Source organism: Eptatretus burgeri, chromosome 18 (genome assembly GCF_056783735.1).
Source record: "Eptatretus burgeri isolate ZD-2024b chromosome 18, Ebu_testis_v1, whole genome shotgun sequence".
Taxonomy (NCBI): Eukaryota; Metazoa; Chordata; class Myxini; order Myxiniformes; family Myxinidae; genus Eptatretus; species Eptatretus burgeri.
The window spans coordinates 16,342,190-16,362,500 of record NC_140978.1 but is presented as its reverse complement, the minus strand read 5'-3'; the positions used below and the strand labels follow the sequence as shown (position 1 = coordinate 16,362,500).

Genomic DNA, 20,311 nt, shown 5'->3' with positions numbered 1-20,311 from the left:
ACTGATGGGATAAGCACTTAACACAGGCAATGACCATGGGGGAGGTATCATAAATTTCTGGGATACTCTGGGTACCAGCGATGTCACCACAATGGCACCGCTTTTCTCACTACACTCAGTGGGGCATTTGCTCAGGAGGAATTTCTTCCTCCCCAAGGATACCATCCGATCAGGATTGTCCGTGCTCAATCTTTTTAAATGCTGAGTATCAAGCAAGGAAGCAGCAAGTATCATTTTAAATGTCTTTGGTATGACTTGGCCGGGGTTCAAACCACCGACCTTCCAAACTCGGAGCGGATGCTCTAACCATTACTCCAACAAGTCTGGTCAAATTTACTAACAATAATGGCATGGGGAGGGATCAGAAGTAGCAATCACAAACAATAGTAAAGAATGAACCAATAATAAATCTCCTTACCCACTAAAAGATATGTGACTTGTTACAGGTCCCATGTAAACCTGCACTAACCTCTTTGTTGGTCGGGTTGGTGGTGACTAAACTGTCTCCCCCACAAAGTTTATTGGTGAGGAGGGTGTGTGATGTGCACACCCAGCAGGATGAAGAACAAAACCTGTCAAAGGGTGGAGGAGCTCCTTGTGAGCCAACGGCCATCCATATCTCATGCCCAACTGTTTCTACGGGCGTCCTCATGCAGTTGGGTTACTTCTTATAAGGAAGTTTGTTGGCAGGATTTGCACTCCGGCCACCCTAAAATCCTTCATTCCGCAAAGCATTCCCAAAGAATTAAAAAATATGAAAAACCACTCCGTGATAGTACCTCCTATGCGGCTGCCCTTCGCATGGCAGCTCACCAGATGACAGGATTGGGGCAAGGCCTTAGGGGCCCCCAATCTTTGATGATCGGAGAGAAACCACAGGGTAACCTTCCTGGATCGGAATGTGGTGGTGTGTGTCGGTGTGGTGCTGAGGTATCATCCACCAGACGGCAGTCTCCTAAGGTTAACCTGAGGTGGTCCCTTTGGGTGGATGCCTGGAATGTCCTATCCATAAGAGAGGATGATCACCTGTCTCTGTTATCATCTGAACTCAAGCATTTGGACATCGGTATTTCAGCACCCTCTGAGGTTTGGAGAACGGATTGCGGCGAGATCATGGCGGGTGGTTACACCTGCTATTGGAATGGACACTCTGATGGTTACCATGCCCAAGGAGTTTCTGAAGCTGTGGCCAATAAGCTGATTCCAATGATAATTGAGGTAACACAGTAAACAAATGTGTTTTGAGACTCAGGATTCGTCACTCCTTAGGTGTCATTTCCCTGGTCTCTGTATATGCTCCGACTGAGACGAGTGATCTCACCGTGAAGGATGCATTCTATAACATGCTCGAGTCTGTGGTTGATCAGTGCCCCAGGTGAGATACACTTCTGGTCTTGGGAGATTTAAATGCATCGACTGGAACTGATAAGGATGGTTATGAGACATGCATTGGTCCCTGTTATGACACTGTTATGGATGGATATTGGGTGATGGCCACATTGGTCCATATTTGTACATTTGACCTACTTAAACAGTCATCAATTGCATCAATCAGGTGTCTGGATTCAAACCAATGGCCTGGCTGCTTCAAATTGTGTTTCCAAGTTTTTCCCTTCGTTTTACAGTTTGCTTTACGATGTGTTGAAATGTATTACCAACAAGCCAGCAGATGTCCTTGTCAGAGTCCTGCTTCTGCAGGCTGTTATGAATTCCAGTGTGGAGTGTCAACAATCTTAGAGAACTACAAAGGATTTTCTTCTGTTTATGAATATGTGCCAGCACTCTCTCGCAGTTTGAAGAGTGAGAAAGAAGCTGTTTACTGCTAATTCTCCCCGAGGGCCGCAGGGAGGGGGAGAAAACCCACTTGCCAGTTGTTTCTTTCTTTGCTTGCTTTTCTCTGCCTTGGAATAGCTTTTATATATGAAACTTTTGGAGTGTAACCTTTAGTGTGGTACAGGGTCTGACTGCTGTGGTTGGTGCCTGTGCCACCTCTGCTTGCAAGTGCTGTGCAACTTCAATAAACCGTATATTCGAGAATCTTCTGTTGACTCCCCTCAATTCTTGGCCAGGATTGGTGAGGGTCTTCACAATATCTGGCACCCCAGATGGGACACTGTCAGGTCCTGAACGCCGCAATCCGGAGGGATCTCCGTTGAGCGCAGCTGACGCCGCGATCCGGAGGGATCTCTGTTGAGCGCAGCCTCGGGGTCTGCACGGGTTACGAACTGGTAACGGTAAACGAGGAAAGTCGAAGGCGGTTTGTTGGAGGAGCATAGGGGCTATTAGGCCAGATTCAGATGACTGGTTTGGGTCAGAGGACAAGGAACGTCCGAATGAAGTAAGGGGTGCAGGTTTGAGTCCTGTGATCGCAGGTTAGAGTCCATAGGGGCTATTAGGCCAGATTCAGGTGACTGGTTTGGGTCAGAGGACAAGGAACGTCCGAATGAAGTAAGGGGTGCAGGTTTGAGTCCTGTGATCGCAGGTTAGAGTCCTGGGGTAATAGTTGGGAGGTTCCAGAGTCCCTCAGAGGAAAGAAAAGCTTTAAGGCAATTGAGAGGAGCGGGACTTTGATCCTGCATGATAAAAGGAGAAAAGACTAAAGCTTTAGGCTAGTGACAAGTTAAGAACATACAATGGGGAATAACTCTCCAAGGAACATAGAGTTACCCAAAGGAACAAAGATAAAAGGAGTACAGGGCTGGATAACATGGACAGCGGGAAGACAGGATCCCTTTTCGCTGACCGGGTCCTTAGATCCAAAGATATTACACACCGTCAGCACTGTGTTGACGGAGGGCAAAGTAGGATGCTCGAGACAGAATTAAACTCCCTGGAGAGCGTTAGCAGCTTGGCTAACGGAGTCACAAGCTGAGACAGGACATACATAAGGTAAACGAGCGAGGAGGTGAATACAATGTGAATGGAAAGGTTGAGTTTGTGTTCGACGCAAGTTGAGTGTTCCAACCTGGAACTTGTATGTGTGGAACAACTTGTATGTTTGTATAGAGATAATGATTGGTCGTCATCGTAAATGTGAAGACTTTGGAGGAGATGAAATGCGCACACCAAATCCGGAGGAAGGATGATGATGACCGATTCTGCACGTGCTGCTAATTCATAGTGCTGAGCGAATGTCATTGAGTGTTTTTTTTTACTGAAGTGTCTGTGTCTGTGTCTGTGTCTGTGTCTGTGTGAACTCAATCAGGAATTAAATAATTAAAACCACTTCATCGGACAGTTTGGAGATTATGTGTGAGAATTCCCTAGAGTACTCGTGATGTGGTTAAGCTGTGGTAGTCAAATGGACCAAGGCTCGGATTTTCTCATTCTTTGATAAACTCTGTATAGTATGCTGTTTTGGCTTTGAACACTGTACGTTGCATACGTGATAAATGGATGGTCTCCTCGGAGCATCATTTTGATTTTTAAATTCAAATTCAGTTCTGTTTCCACTTTGCATGCTTCATAAGGCTGATCGACGTTACGGGTTCGTTTTAAAGTCAGTTTCAATTCTGTTTTCATTTTTGGTAGTCATTAAGCATGTTCAATACTTGATTGTCAAAAATCTGGAGGAAAAAAAACTGAGATTTATGGGGTTTTTGCGAGTCATGGGACGTGCCGTAGGATTTAGCAAGTGCGATGAAAGCATTGAATTGTCCCGTCGAAGGACAGCTTATCGTGAGGGTTTACAAGATGAATTAGCACATTTTACAAGGTTTGGGGAAGCCCTTTATAGGGTTCTGTAAAAATTCCGATTAAAAACGAACGTTTTAACATGTAAGATGTTTGTATTTGTATTGAAATGCATGATGCTCGTACGTATGCGCAATGACATAATCACGCATCGGCCCAGCGCGCTTTGTCAAGCTTGAAAGCGCAATTGACATCCTGCTGTGAACGTGCCTGCTTGTCGAGCGATGTACGAGAATTTCTCGAGGCGGCTGATCTTGGAAATAGTGGACAAACTAGATTTGGGAGAGACATCGCTTTTGTTGTAAAATTGATCAATAAGGAAATTAACTTTTGTGCTCATGGAATAAGCCAAAGGATTGCTCCATTTTTATCGTTTGAGAGCGAGTGCACGCGTTCTCGGACATAGAGAACGACGATCCTTTAACACAAGGCGGTAATAAATGTTATGTCCGGTTGTTGTTGTTAGTTGGTCCCAGGAAAAAAAAACGTCACTTCCGGCCTGGCCTAACATCGACATTTTCGGGATCTATACAAAGGCTATTCTGATATTGATGCGAGGTGAATTGCATGCCAACGATGACTTGCCAGCCTGTGTTTGGTGGGTGCTTCGTGTGCTGGTTGGCACCAGAGTCGAAAGATCTATTGTTGATGATAAGTGTTAGGAAAATGTTTCATGCGGTCTGTGAGGGCCATGGTGTGGGGCAGGCCTATGATTCTTGCCTTTCTTGGCGGTTTTTTCACTGGATGTGGAGAGAGTTGTCTTTACTTGTAATTTTTTGTGTATTTGGATTGCTGGTTGTGGAGCCGAGTTGGCATCTGGGCTGTGCAAAAAGAACCGTGCAATTTGTGGGGTTGTTCGTTCTTGCCCCCAGTGGATTTGCATACCTGACTGAAGGAGGGATGCACAGTAGGGAGTTTTATGGAAGGTGTTTTAAAATCACACGGTTGAATGTGGAGTGGTTTTGCTTTGGTCGCCATGCTGGTTGGCGAACTGGAGGGGTATTGATTGTGAAGCTCCTGGTGTTGGTTGCTGTTGGGAGGTTTTGTGGTCATGTTAATAAATTCCGAGCGTGGAGGTGTAGGATTACATGCTGGAGCACCTGATCCTGTTGGACCAGCTGGAGCTCTAGGACATAAAGGTGAACTCCACTGAGTGTGTTTGGGTCTTGGTTTAGCTCGGGGATGAGATGGGGGATGGATTTGTACACAGTTTTGGATGGGGAGAGACACAGGACCAAGGCGCGAAGGATCGAGGGATTCAGGATGGATGGTCAGGGTGATTTAAATGCTTTGTTTGTTTTGAGCAAGGAATTGATTTGTATTTAAAGTGGATTTACGCAAATGCCAAGATGGTCAGAGTAAATTGGATGGAATGTGCAGCGTTTTGCTGTGGCAAGTGCAAGGAAAGTTGGTTTTTCTTTAAAAGATGGACAGCAGAGAGGGTTTGATGGATGGATGGATTGATTTGTATAGGGTATTCACTTTCAAAATGCTAGTAGCAGTTATCATATGTAAACAAATGATGAAATACAAATTGCATACATAATATATATATATATATATATGTGCCTCTGGAGGCACCGCTGTGATATCTGATTTGTCAGATTCATTCATGAATCATTTATTTTAATTTGAAAAGAAAAATGGACTTGTATTTAAAAGGTCAGAGATTTAAATGTTGATCGAGTTCTGGAGTGATTATATGGATTGGTTAAGCATTATTTTTTCTGAGATATTTCACTTCCATTTACCATGAAAGACATGGAGGCCCATCAAGTTCGTGAAACAATGTTAGCATTTTGGTATTGTTTAAACTGTTTGGACAAATTTTGTGACAATGTGGTCAAAGTTCTTGTTTTCAAAATGGACGCTCTGCAGCCAAAGTGTGATCTGCAGCTCGGCAACTCGACGCCATGCCGACAACAACGGAGTGGAACTCTCATCATAGGGGGTTTGCACAGCTGAAAGTCCGTGAAAGACTTCCAAAAGAATCACTCCGTGACAACAATGATAGCCATGCTACTCATGCTTAATTACTCCTGTGAATTAATGTAAAATTTGAATTAATGTGAACCTGTGAATTACTCATGTTTAATTACTCCTGTGAATAAATTATCTTTGAATTATTTGGGAATCTATTTTGTGAATTATGACAACCAAGCACACAGGTGTGTTCTGCACAATGTTTTGCGAACACCTAGACATGGTACACCAGTGTGTTTTGACCTGTAATGGTGGTGATGGGGATAATCTTAGGGTCAATGGGACCAACACGTGATACTCATGATAATGTTTATATGTGATATTGATCAGAAAAGTGATTTTCACACACCTTTTACCGGATTGGTTGTCAAATACATAAAAAATGGAGGTAGTGTATAGTAACTGTGTTTCCTCATTGAGAATGAACCATCATGTTTCTTTTGGTTAAAATTAATATGAACTTTTGTTTTGAGATTACAAATTGAGAATCCTTTACCCAAGGACTTTGATAATCTGTTAATTGAGGATAGGAAAAAGTTACTGAGAATTGAATCAAGATAATAATATTGAAAAAGGGTCTCTGTTATTAAATTTATCGACAGATTGGTCAACACTACATATTAGAAATCAAGTTATAAGGGAAAAAACAGCATGGTATTTACATAACCATAATGCAGAATGACTGAAAGAATGGCGAGACCAACAGCAATCATGAAATCAATTAAATGGAATTAGGAATTGTACCATGTATTGTAACTGTATTGCTCTCACTGATTAGGATCTGGTACTGACCTGACTGTAATTTAAATAAAATGACTCTACAATTTGTGGAAAGACGAACAAAAGAAGAAACGAGAATTATGTGGAGTACAGAAAACATGACCATGAAATAAATGTTAAATCGGTCAAAATAAAAGAATTATATTATTGAAAAGAGCGCAATGACGCTACAAGCCAATTTAAATATTACCTGTGTTATCTGTCTTCTGATGAATTGGACAAGTGCATGATTTTCATTGAGTGGTACTTCTTGTACGTTTGCTTAAGTAACTTGAGGTATTTCTAGCACTGACTTGACCATCTTCCATCAGCGCAGAAGTGCCAAGTTAGCTGGGAAAATAAATAAATAATGGCAGTTGCTCTGGAACTGCTTGTGATTGAAACTGTGGATTGTTTAGCAGATAATGATTGCAAATATTAAAATGGTAACTGTGAAAAATCGAATCGCGTTGGATTCGGTTCTTGAAATAAGTAGCTAACTTTCATATTTTTGTGTAGATAATGGAATATTTTTTGGTGAAAAGAATTATTGATTAAAAATTGGAAACCTGATAAAGACTGTTTGCTTTTACATGGAAATAGCAAATGAGATGAATGTTTTGAGTATACGTACAACTGAGATTTCTGTATATTTTAGCATGTTGTTTTGGAAATGGAAAAAAATAACAAGGAAAGGGATAAAATATTGATATGACAAATAATGCAAGTTGAATGCATTTTGTAAGAATCTTTGTCAGTCTTGTGGAAATACATTAACCCATGAAGTTTATTGATTGGTGTTTAATTGATGCTTTGTTTGTTTCGGAGTGTTGAAAGCAGTCTTTGATGCACTGTACGATTTTGCTCGTGGAGCTTTGAGAGAACTTCAACCGAAAGATTGGACGATGGGGAGAACCCAGATTTGGGTGATTGGGCATTCAACACGTGATCATGAAACTACCCCCTTCCTGAGGAGATAAGATAAACGATGTGAGAAGGAAAAACCCACTGAGGAGAAGGTTGGGCAAGTCCTGCGTCACCAGGCCAAACAGGCAAGCATGGAACCGCGATTTGCTGCTCTGCAAATACATCGTGTACTTGATGTGGCTGCTTCGACGGAGGCCCTGATGGCCACTCGGCGAGTCCCCTGCAACATGTGTTCAGTGATGCGGCTGGGGGGCTTGTGCAGCCACCGTGACTGCATCCAACATGCCTCTTTTGAGGAATCAAACCCGATTGCCGAAACTGCTGCTACAAGGGGCCAAACTAACTCGGCTGGGACTCTGGGTCACCTCTCTGATCCTTTTCATCACCTTCAACCCAGCAACGAGCCCAAGTTCTTACCTGCCACAATATAGCTTCCCCTCAGGTCAACGGGGTGTGCCTCGACTGTATTTTCTGAGCATTCACTGCCATTGTTAATTGGACTGGTGTAATGCATATCTTTCTCCTCCAGAAACAGGGTATGGTGATCATGGGTGATATAATCATTTGGGGTTTTATAAATTTAATTGTTGGCTGTAAAATCGAATTGGTTGTCAGAGATGTTTTTCCTTTGCTCAAGATTCTTTAAATTATGTCGTTTGATGTCCAAATATGGCCAAATGTGGCCAAGGAGGGGAAAACTGTTATGACACTGTTATGGATGGATTTTGGGTGATGGCCACATTGGTCCATATTTGGACATTTGACCTATTTAAACATTCATCAATTGCATTAATCAGGTGTCTGGATTCAAACCATTGTCCTGGCTGCTTCAAATTGTGTTCTGAAGCTTTTGCCTTCCTTTTACAGTTTGCTTTACGATGTGTTAAAATGTATTACCAACAAGCCAGCCGATGTCCTCGTCAGAATCCTGCTTCTGCAGGCTGTTATGAATTCCAGTGTGGAGTGTCAACAATCTTAGAGAACGACAAATGATTTGCTTCTGTTTATGAATATGTGCTAGCACTCTCTCGCTGTTTGAAGTGCGAGAAAGAAGCTGTTTACTGCTAATTCTCCGCGAGGGCCACAGGGAGGGGGGGGGGAGAAAACCCACTTGCCAGTTGTTTCTTTCTTTGCTTGCTTTTCTCCACCTCGGAATAGGTTTTATATATGAAACTTTTGGAATGTAACCTGTAGTGTGGTACAGGGTCTGATGCTGTGGTTGGTCCCTGTGCCACCTCCGCTTGCAAGTGCTGTGCAACTTCAATAAACTGTATATTCGAGAATCTTCTGTTGACTCCCCTCAATTCTTGGCCAGGATTGGTGAGGGTCTTCACAACATTCCCCATGGTTCTGGTACTGTAAACCAGAATCGCAATAATTTCCTTGACTTTGCAAGAAGACATGGACTTAGGGTGGCTGGTTCATGGTTTCAGCACCCACAAGCTCTTTGCTGGACTTGGTATTCCAATGCTGGTGGTGTGTCAAAGGAGATTAACCATGTGCTCGCTGATGGTTGCTGGAGGATGATCCAGAACTGCAGGGTCAACCAGAGTGCTCAGTTCCTCAATACTGATGGCAGGCTTGTTGTAGCAACTCTGAAGTTGCAGCTTAAATCCAAGAGAATGGTACCATCCCAGCCTCGGCTGGATGCTGGAAAGCTCAAGGATGAGACGGTAGCTGAGGAGTTTGCAAATCGGCAGAGTGGAGATTTGGGGGTCTGGGTGCTGTGGGGGATCATGAAGAGTTGTGGAGTGCCTTCAAGGCCACTGTCTTTGATGTTGCTGGTGGATGTCTTGGAACTCACAGAAGCTGCGAAGAAAATTTTTCTCTTTTAAGGGACACAGGATACCATTGAAAAAAGTTTCAGGGCCAGGCTGAATGGCAGAGCTAAGCTATTCAGGGAGCTGAGGCGTAAAACTGTACATGCACTAAGGGTGGACAAGGAGGACTGTGTGCGAGGAATTTGTGAGGGGGTAGAGCATCACCTGTGGTCAAGTGATTCTTGTCCTGCCTACAGGAGAATTCACGCATTGTGTTTCGTCCAAGCCCATCCCTCGGTGTACTGCAGTTGGAGCAAAGGGTGGTGGGCTCTTGACAGAGGAGTGCGCTCTGGAGTGAAGGCCCCTTGGGCCGGTTACTTTGAGCGGCTGTACCAGGCTGATCCACCAGCTGTCGAGTTGGATGCCAGGGGTGTTACAATGACGATTGCTGACCCTCCAATCAAATGTGGTCCACCTACATTTGAGGAAACACAGGCTGCGGTAAACCGGATGGCATGGGGTAAAGCTCCTGGGATCTGTGGCATCCATACTGAACTTCTCAAGGCTGGTGGAAATGCAGTACTCATGTCGTTGCATGCAGTTCTGTGCAATGCCTGAAACACAGGCATCATCCCAACTGACTGGAAGAGGGGCCTTGTTGTACCTCCCTGGAAAGGGAAGGGTGATCCGAAAGACTGCAACAACTACCGAGGGGTAACACTGCTCTCAGTGCTGGGCAAGATCTTTGCTTGGATAATTATTGACAGGGTTTGGTACCACCTGCTTGAGCACCAATGTCCAGAACAGTCAGGCTCTACACTAAAAGTTCAACGATTGACCGTATCCTTGCTTTTCGGGTCCTCATCGAAGACAGATGATAGTTTTGGCAGCAGCTGCTTCCAGCCTATGTTTTTCTACATAAAGCGTTTGATTCAGTGAATCGGGTTGCCCCCTGGAGCATTCTTGGTCTTCGTGGGGTGCCACCAAAACTGATCAATTTGATGTCTGAACTATACTCTGGTACTGAGAGTGCTGTGAAATGTGGTGATACCATCTGTGACATATTTCCAGTTGTTACTGGAGTTCATCAGGGGTGTGTCCTGGCTCCCACACTTTTCAGCGCTTGTTTGGACTGGATTCAGGGGAGGATGTCAGAGAGATCAAGCTGCGGTGCATCGTTTGGTAATGTCAAGATCTCTGACCTCGATTTTGCAGATGATGCAGTCATCTTTGCAGAGACTCTAGATATCCTTTTGTGAGCCGTCAAGGAGCTGAATGAGGAGTCAGAGCCATTTAGTCCAGCGGAAATGTGAAAAAGCATGTTGTGGCCTCATTATGAAGTTTTTTGGTTGATTCATCATCTCTGAGCTATCCTGAATCAGAATCAGCCGGGTGCCGGACTCGCTCCCTTGAGGAAATTTTTTTAGAGGTGAAAAACATAATGGTCACCACCGACTTTCGATAAATTCTGTTTTGGGCTATATCTTCACTTCTAATGCACTTACACACACAATTTTGGTGTCTACGATTATGTTTTCATGGTCAAGGAATCCGGTAATGATAAAATTGAAGGTGTGTATATATAAGAACTGTCTCATATTTTCAAGATGGCCACCATTTTAAGATGAAAAATGGCTATTTTGCAGTTCCACTGATCACTTCGAGTAAGAAATTTAATTTGATGAACCCTCAAATATTAATACTACGAACAATAATAGTCAATGACAGCTGAAGTAACTTACTTGCAATGATCAATGAATTGATGATTATATTGGAATACGATTTTTACACAAATATATCCGGATACATGTGGATAGTTGACTATGACTTTGGGTTCTGTGTTAAAGTAAGTATGTACATGTATATAATTTTGAAATTAACTTTTATATTTAGGCAAACAAATATTCACTTTGTTAAGGATGCAATGTTCTACACAATGTTCAATCTTCGTCATCGTCGTCGTGATTAGCAGCTACTGCCCTTGTATGTTCGTTACAACAGTCTGATCCAGCATTACAACTGCAAAACATCGAACATGACACCTGTGCTGCCACACAACCACACCTCCCGGTGGAATATGGCCGGCTGGTGGAGCATCCACACTTGATCAGCTGCAGAATGGTAACTGGTGCACCAGACACATCAGGTGGAAGTGTGGTTGGACACAACATCGCACCTTCCTCACCTTCTTACCATCCATACTTGATGGGATCCAAGTTCGGAGGGTCTGACTGAGTAGCCAATTTCCATATAATGACTTGATGATGAGCGTGATGTGCATGTTGAACAAAGGCATCATGTGATGGGGGCAACGACTTCAATTTCGGAGCAGAGGTAATTTTGGAGTTGGCCATCTTAGACTTCCACAACTGATACCCGTGTGTGGACATATTGTTACGATTTGGAAGCATCTTGCACACAGACAGTCAGCAGTCCCAAAGTTTAGTTATTTCATTAGGTATATGTGTATAGTTAGAATCCATCCCGTGTCTAACGGGAATTTCATGTGTGCGCTGCGAATTATTTTGTAGCTATTATATATATATATATTATATATATATATATATATATATATATATATATATATATATATATATATATATATATATATATATATATATATATATATATATATATATATATATATATATATATATATATATATATATATATATATATATATATATATATATATATATCCCCCAACAACAACATCCTGCTTCGTTCTGCCACACAACCAAACCTTTGCGCACCGACAAGATTATCCACGTGATTTTGGCTGAAGGCATGGGTGGAGCCTCCATCGCCTCAGATCGAGGCTCCGCTCCGAATAAGTGCAGGGAGTGTTTCCTCCAGCCAATGGACGAAGAGCGAGCAAAGCCGAGGCGCTCCAGCCAATGGGAAGCCAGAAGGCTAGAAACAACTACAGAGCCTCTTCGGGAGGCAGGCCACCGACATGCGACCCGTTCAATGGGAGGCAGAGTTACCTCAGGACGGATCCCTCCCACCTCGCAGGAGGGGTTGAAGAATTTCCGGTGTGATCCGTCTGGGTCATCTCGTCTGGTCTGCTGGCCATCTTCTGTCTTGGTGCTGGTGGGCGTCTGCCGCTTAGTCTTGGTATATTGGCGCTTGGTGCGAGATTGTCCGTGTGGGTTCGAGTCCCACCGTAGTGGTTGGAGCGTCCGATCTTCCCAGGCCCTTCCACGAGAATCCCGAGCTCCACAAGGGCAGGTCAGCAACCCATGCGAACATGGCCAGGTACCAGCAGAATTCTGACCCTCCAGTTCGCCTATCCTCCCGGGCTGGAGGTCCGAATAAAGGCCGGCCGGCCCCATTTCTTTTTGTGTGTGTGTGTGTGTGTGTGTGTGTGTGTGTGTCTGTGGCCAGTTTGATAAGTAGAAATTGTATAAGTGTTGATTGCTCATTGTACATTGCATTATATTCGGAATAAAATATAAAGTCTGTACCGTCTTATTATTGTAAATAAATATCTGTTAAATGTTCCACTTTGTTGCCTGTCGTTTCTATCATTGACCCAGCATGGTTCGGGCTTGAGAATTAGTGAGGCCGTTTGTGCCGTAAGTTGTCATTTGGACCGGCGCGGCTCTGGTAATTCTCACTCGGTTACGCCGGACCCGAGTCGGTAAATGAGACTTGGTTCGGACAGTGTCAGCCGAGCGTGTGGTTTCCCCAGTAGTGAGACGACGTGGCTCAAACTTGGAATTAGACCAAGTTGAAATTAGACCAATTAAAATAACTAACTTGGTATATTGGAATTGGACAATTAACCCTACCCCACACCGTCAAAATATTGGCGTCCACGGTCCACTGAGGGACCCATGACCTTTGGAGTTATCCAAGGGTTACGACCTTCAATTACGGGTGTTCGGTGGGAGAAGGCCCAACTGCTCCGTCTAGCGGTCGTTATGACCACCGAACCCGGCACCACAACAATATCACCTTCGACTTTGGAACAATAACAGGCAGCAATGAAGGTAGTTGCCTCAGATATCATCTTTTCCTCGTCTGCTTCCAGCTGACCAAGTAAGGTGGGATGTGTCCGCCGATTAGTACATTCATTGTTGTGGCCTTTCCAATGCAAAACAAATACGACACAGTATCGCATCCGGTCAGAGCATGTACAGCAGGCAGATATTTGGCATTGCTTTTGTGTTTCAGTGCTGTTTGGCGAATGTCTACGTTCGCCCTCCCAGCACATGGACTCTCCATGCTGACATCCACAGTCATCTTTTCCTTGAAGTAGAAATGAATCAACAAGACAAAGACATCTGTATCGTGGCAGACAACTTTGATGTGTGAGTCACCACTGACACCTGACACAATTCTAACTAAGTGATGGATGATAATGACATCTGCTTCTTCATGGTGTGTTTTCAGATCTTGTCTCTGGAGAGTGGAATTGTTCCATACTTGTACTGGTGTAGGATCTTTTCCGGTGATCACCCGTTTGGTCTGGTTGTCCACAATGTGGGTCATCAGATACTGGCAGATCAAATTGATTAGTTGTACTTTGTTGTATGCTACATTTCGGACCACTATTTGCGCTGGAAGTGTTGTGTGGAAGTTGAGTTGATGTTTTCGACTTGAATCATGACCTGCGTGACTGGATCTCATCATTTGTTTCGTGCTGATTTTGATGTACCTGTCGAAAATCAGGTATATGTCACAACCCTCCAAGTGGTATTTCATGGTTTCCATGAAGTTGATCACATAATCCTCAACTGTACCATTTGTGGGCCAATGTACAGTCCATAACATGGCGCATCCATCGATGATGACAGCATCTGGAACACCTTGGATTCGACTTGATTGCTCAACTTGGAGTTTCGCCTTCAGGATTGCTTTTGACTGAGCCCGCATCACACCGCTCTCATCAAACAAGGAGGCTGGGACAGGGGACAGTTCATAAGAGAGGACATCCTTGATATCAATGTTCCTGTATTGTTGGAGACATATGACTCGGGTGTAAATCAATTCGGTATCATACACTTGCCTTCCATCCAGCTTGATGCTCTTTTTGATCGAAGTCCTTCGGGTTGCTTTCTTGGTTAATGTCTTGTGGAAGTTTGTTGGCCATCCAGATTGAAATTCCACCATCTGTTGTCATCCAATCTTGAGAGAATCATCAACGTTTACCTTGTCTGTCGCATGAAGACCTGTGATGATGTTCAGGAGGCCAGGTGGGTGAGTGTCTGTTGCCAGGGGATCGATGTAACTTTGAAGAGAGTTTTGAATCTTCTGACGATCAGATGAGTCACTTGTAATCCTTCCTGGGGCCTCTTCTTTGTGAATTCTGACGATCATGTTGTTTTGCTTGACTATCACCACCACTAGATCACCACGTAGCTGGCTGCAGATATGCAAGCTGAGAGCCCATCTTGTGACAGCCGATGGCTTCAGAGTGAGTCCCGTGAGTCTGCCAGACTCGTGGCCATATCTCATAAATGTTGACTCTATAAACATATCGGACCATATGGCGTTCCATATGCCTGGGTTGTGACGCATAACGTGTTTACCATTCATGAACTCTTTGAGAAGATCATCTGGCAGATGCTCCATGGATCGAAGATAGTACAGACCGTACCTGGCATAATTCCAATGACTAGAAGCAAAGAAGTCGGGAATCATCTCTGCAACTGCCCATAGATGGAGAGGCCAGCCGGCCTCCCGCTCAGCTCTTAGAAAAACCATCATCAGGAGTACTGGCTTGATAAAGTTATCAATCCCCAGCCAGCTTTGCTGTTCTGCTCTGGCTTGCTTTGTCATCGAGGATGGACAGCAATTGCTTGTATTCATTAGTAGTCACAATGATTGACCTCAGAAGTTCCTCAACCACCATGCGCAAGGCTCTCATGTTTTGCGGGAACTTCTTGCCGGTGAGCATATTTGGGACACCACCAAAAGTTGTTTGCATGATTTCAGTCAATCCTGTGTTGCTCATAAGAGTTCCCACAGCTCCGACGAAACTCATTAGGAAGTGCATTCCTCCTAATCGCGGCACAAAGTTTTTGAACAATTGAGGGTAGACCCATGTGACATTCACAGCAACTCGATATAGTTGTTGGTCATTTGTAAACACAGTGATCTCTTGTCGACATTTGTTGGTGAGATGCTGGGCTTCTAGCATGGCAGAAATAATTGTGTCCGGATCGGAAGGGGTCATGTCTATCAACGGGGTGTATATGGCCATCGTGGAATGGAAGGCTTGGCAGAATAGCCCTGGTTTCGTGCAAGAAGAACGTTGAACCCATTATACTCAGGGGTGCAACCAGGATTGTCTATTACCTCTCGTAAGAATTGATGGTCGATGTCATATGCCCCTGAGAGCAACAATGCCTGAGATGCTAGCACTTTCAATGGTGGCACTATGTGGTTGCAACAGTTCTCTGGCATGTCAGGTTTTTTGGTCCATTATACCAGTGCACACTTATTGGTGGTACAATTTGTTCCTTTATCTCACCTTAAGAGATGCGTCTGATTACCGGAACCGTTGGGGGATGCTCCTCAATCTCTGGCGTAACGTCCTCAGCCATTTGTGTTAAAAGCAGGGCAAGAGCATGGGTGGAACTAAGTCCATTCGGGGAAGACACATTTGCATCATAGTTGAAGTGCATTAGAAGTGAAGATATAGCCCAAAACAGAATTTATCGAAAGTCGGTGGTGGCCATTTTGTTTTTTGCCTCGAAAAATAATTCCTCAAGGGTTCGAATCTGGCACCTGGCTGATTATGATTCAGGATAGCTCGGAGATGATGAATCAACCAAAAAAAAAAAAAACTTCATAATGACGCTAAAGCACGCTTTGCCCTGAAATGGCTGTTTGGCATCGAGACGAACTGGGATTACGGGTATCCTGGGTCAAAACTAAGATCTACACTTTCAATGACATCTTGGATGCTGCTATCCTGTCTGTACCTGTTTGTGGCAAGGTTGTTGAGGTCCCGAAGAGATTCACTTACATTGGCGTGATATTCATGTCTCTGCTGGCTGTGAGCCAGAGGTCAACAGACGTCTGGGTCAGGCCTGGGGAGTCATGGATTCACTGGATCATGGGGAGTGGCGCTGCCAGTACCTGTGCAGGAGGATGAAAGTCCTAGTCTTCAGGTCCTTGGTGCTTCCAGTCTTGCTCTATGGAAGTGAGAATTAGACTCTGACCAGAGATCTGAGACGGAGACTTAATTACTTTGGTACCAGGTCTCTGGAGAAGCCTTGGCTATTGCTGGTCAGACTTTGTGTCCAACAAGTGATTGCTGAGAGAGAGTCAAATGAGATTTGTTACCTGCATAGTCCGTGAGCATCAGCTGCGGCTGTATGGACACGTGACTCGTTTTCCTGATGCTGATACTGTTTATGAGATTCTCTCAGCGAGGGAGCCTCATGAGTGGAGGAGGCCAATGGACCGACTACGTGCCTCGTAGTTGCAGCAGGTTGATCAGCATCTCAAGATGTGGATGGGCCAGGCATTTACCTGGGGGATAACCAGACGGAGGCAACTGGAGTACCGGCGGAAAGTGGACGCAACGACATGCAGCTCTGGTGCATGCTCCCATGCCTGACATGACCTGATACGTGTCCAGGAACCAGCGAATTAACGGGAACCTTAATTATCTATTGCCTTAAGGTCCACTCAGTCACACCACATGAGATAAACACCAAAGCGAACAAGACGGAAACACCAGGCGATGTCCGGCAGGATACCGCAGGACATGAGGAGGTGCACAGGAATGTATGCTGGTGGCAGCTGGAAATCGACCTTTTTACACAGCTGAGGACCATGCACCATCAGATGCCTGCAAGGAGGATGAGCGTAGCCAGCTGGGCAGCAGCGTGACTCTGGTGTGTAGATCAGTTAAACCCAACACAATTTCTCTCCGAGCTGAGTCCAGGCATCTCCACTTCCGTCCAGCACACATGCCTTTACCCCCCCTCCCGGCCCCCACCTGCAACGATGCCGAGATTAGTCCCTCCTCTCCCGGCCGCTATTGATCCATATCCCGACCAGTGCGTGGGGGGCATGAACCCCCTTCCCTGTCATTTTACCCGACTTTGTAAAGCCTTTTGGTCCTGAAGGGAGGAAGACATTTGCCACCTAAACTAGCCACCTCAGTGTCTAGCAAAACGCTAAAGGACACATTTAAGACAGAAAGCCGAGGGTAAAAACATAAATACTAGAACAGCACTCAGAGAGCATGCCTCCACCAGTATGAACAATTTACGCTTTGTATCCTACTGATAAACCGGATCTGCATACAGACTTTAACCAAAATCTAATTGGTTTGTTATTGTCACCTCCCCAACTCATCCAACCAAGTTTTGTCATCGGTCCACAACATTTTAAAAAATCATACTGGACAGCATATCATCTTTAGCCCTATCTCTCAATGGTGAAGAATCACTTAAAGAATTAAAAATTCTCGTATCCGGATGCACATCGGGATCTTCACCAAAATTGAAACAATTTGTCCTCGTCACACACTCAACCTGTCCACCAAGTTTCGTCCGAATTGGTGAACAACTTTTTGAGACAGCCTGCTAACAGACAAACAGGCAGGGGTAAAAACATAACTTACATCCACCTTCGGTGGTGGAGGTAAAAAGGTCAATAGGGTTGGGATTTTTAGACACAGACAATAGGGTGGGTGGATATCATCTATCTAAACACAATCATGATGCATACTCTATTAAAAATAACATTTCATTACTTTTACGCTTATTATAAACACTCATTAAGGAAATAACAACACTATATCAAGAGTGAATTTTTATAAGATAGGCCCAAAATGGTAACATTTGAACATTGATGTCTTCAGATATTTTTCAAATTTTTATCCGAGGTTGTGTGTGGTCTAAAACTCAGAAAGCAAATTTTTTGATGTGATTGACCCATTCCCCACCGTTTGGGCCACACCTAAAGTATGGAGATTTTGACACCCTTGAATTTATTTTTCCCTTTTGAAAGTGATTTTTTTAGAATAACCATCAGTTGCCCAAGGAAATTCCTTTACAAACTTATTTTATGGTTTGGGTACTAAAATATTTTGAACAAAAATCTTTGGGATCTGGATGGTTATGGATAGTGGTGCCATCCCTTTTGGCAAACATTCACTTCAGACTTTCTCTGGCCATATTTTTAATAACCATCAAGGTTCCATGGATTTTATTAGTGCATAAGATAGTACAAGTACTGTACTATCCCAGGAAAGTAAAACATTCATGGGAAATTGGTGGTTATTGCAGTAAAGGGGGTCTCAAGACCACTTCGGGCTATACAAAGCCATTTTTCGAGCCACGACCACTCCCATAACCATCCTGATATTTTGAAACTAATATTATCAAATGAAAGTTCCATATCTATACTAACAAAACCAATAGTAAAATCCATGGGACCTTTTAAAAACAAAGAATAAAACAGGTCCAAAGTTACCTTGTTTGACAGATAATGTACATAAAATGTACAGCTATATGTACACGACATGTACATGGTCTGCCTCTATCACAAATTTCCATCATTTGCTACAGAAGTCCACTATATCCCATTGCTGATTCAAGAGTAAAGTACTTTCACTAAATGTCTTATCTGTTTTTGGGCCATTCATCCTAAAAATATGTTTGTTTCCTTTAACCCCATGCTGTTTTGAATGTGGCCGAGATAGGTAGAAAAATGTTTTCTCGATGTGAATCTTTTATTTTCCTGAAAAGTTTGAAGAAAATCCATGAAATATTGAGATACAATTTATGTAACTCTTGGGTAGGATGGTTCATAAGAAAGACAGTATTTTTAGGATGGTCAATGGGAATCTGTCCACATTTTTTCTATGCTAAACATTTGATGTACGCCTTGGCATCTTCATAATATTTATTTTGGAAGATCAGCTGGCATCAATTGTTAATAACCGTTGGCGGATGCATCTTGCACAGAACTGTTGAAATTGGGTATTCTTCGATCTCTGGTGTACTGGGCCAAATGAATAATTCCTTTCCACACAAATGAAGCAATGAAACCTTAACAGCGTCTCCATTCTCCAGAATTCAGTGATGCTATACTGGTCAGCGAGTGAGCTCTTCGGGGCAGAAATGGGCCGCAAATACCATGATTTCCGTTGTAGAAAATGTACGATCTATATGCCATGGCTGAGTGATGTCCCCTGAAAAAAAAGATGCATTTACTGTCGAGCAAAAGTATGTGTTTGGAGAACGAGGCCTAAACTTTTATTGGTGCATGAATAAAAGGATTTTTTTCGATAAGATTTTATTTAGCCTATGTTTTTTTCAGAATGGACTGAACATGAAAAGCAGGAAGCAATGTTCAAATCACCTCCATTTTTCTACTGGATTTCATTCAACAAACCAAAATATAAATAAATCAACTAAACATGAACTAGACTCAGCCATGCTATCCCCGACACCATGGCATTAGTACGACCTACATTCATAATGCCTAATGATAGAACTATGCTGATTTCACATAGGAACAGACAGTAAACAAATGGTATCTTGGATTGAATTGATGCTGGATTTCAAAACTGCTAATCCCAGATTACCTTTGACCTATTTATAAGCAGACAAATGTGGGAAATTGTAACTTACCAGGTATGATATATAAGGATTGGGGGATATAAATTCAGCTTTCTTTTTTTACATGTTCTTTCATCTTGCCAAGACAAAGAAAAGGAAATTACAAATGGCGTGATGGGAAAAAAGCTATGTAAGACGGCAAATACAAATGAAAGAAATCACCTTGCATCTCATAATTACGTGGTTTCAAGACAAAGAATGTTATGTATACAAAAGACAAAATTTGCTCAAAACAGCATTTATTTCATAATACATACATATTTTACAGTTTCAAATAGAATCAGCAATGGAATATAGTGGACTTCTGTAGCAAGTGATGGAAATTGGTGATAGAGGCAGACCATGTACATGTCGTGTACATATACCTGTACATTATATGTACATCGCTATGTACATTATCTGTCAAACAAGGCAACTTTGGACCTGTTTTATTCTTTGTTTTTTTAAAAGGTCCCATGGATTTTACTATTGGTTTTGTAAAGGTAGATATGAACTTTCATTTGATAATATTAGTTTCAAAATATTAGTATGGTTATGGGAGTGGGTGTGGCTCGAAAAAGGGCTTCGTATAGCCCGAAGTGGTCTTGAGACCCC

General features: G+C 43.3%; 1 protein-coding gene across 1 annotated transcript in view; it reads right to left on the bottom strand.

Annotated features, from left to right (window-relative positions):
- The window catches only part of LOC147008646 (protein diaphanous homolog 2-like), a 468,186-nt gene that overhangs the window by 341,876 nt on the left and 105,999 nt on the right, over positions 1 to 20,311 (bottom strand). The window lies entirely within an intron of this gene.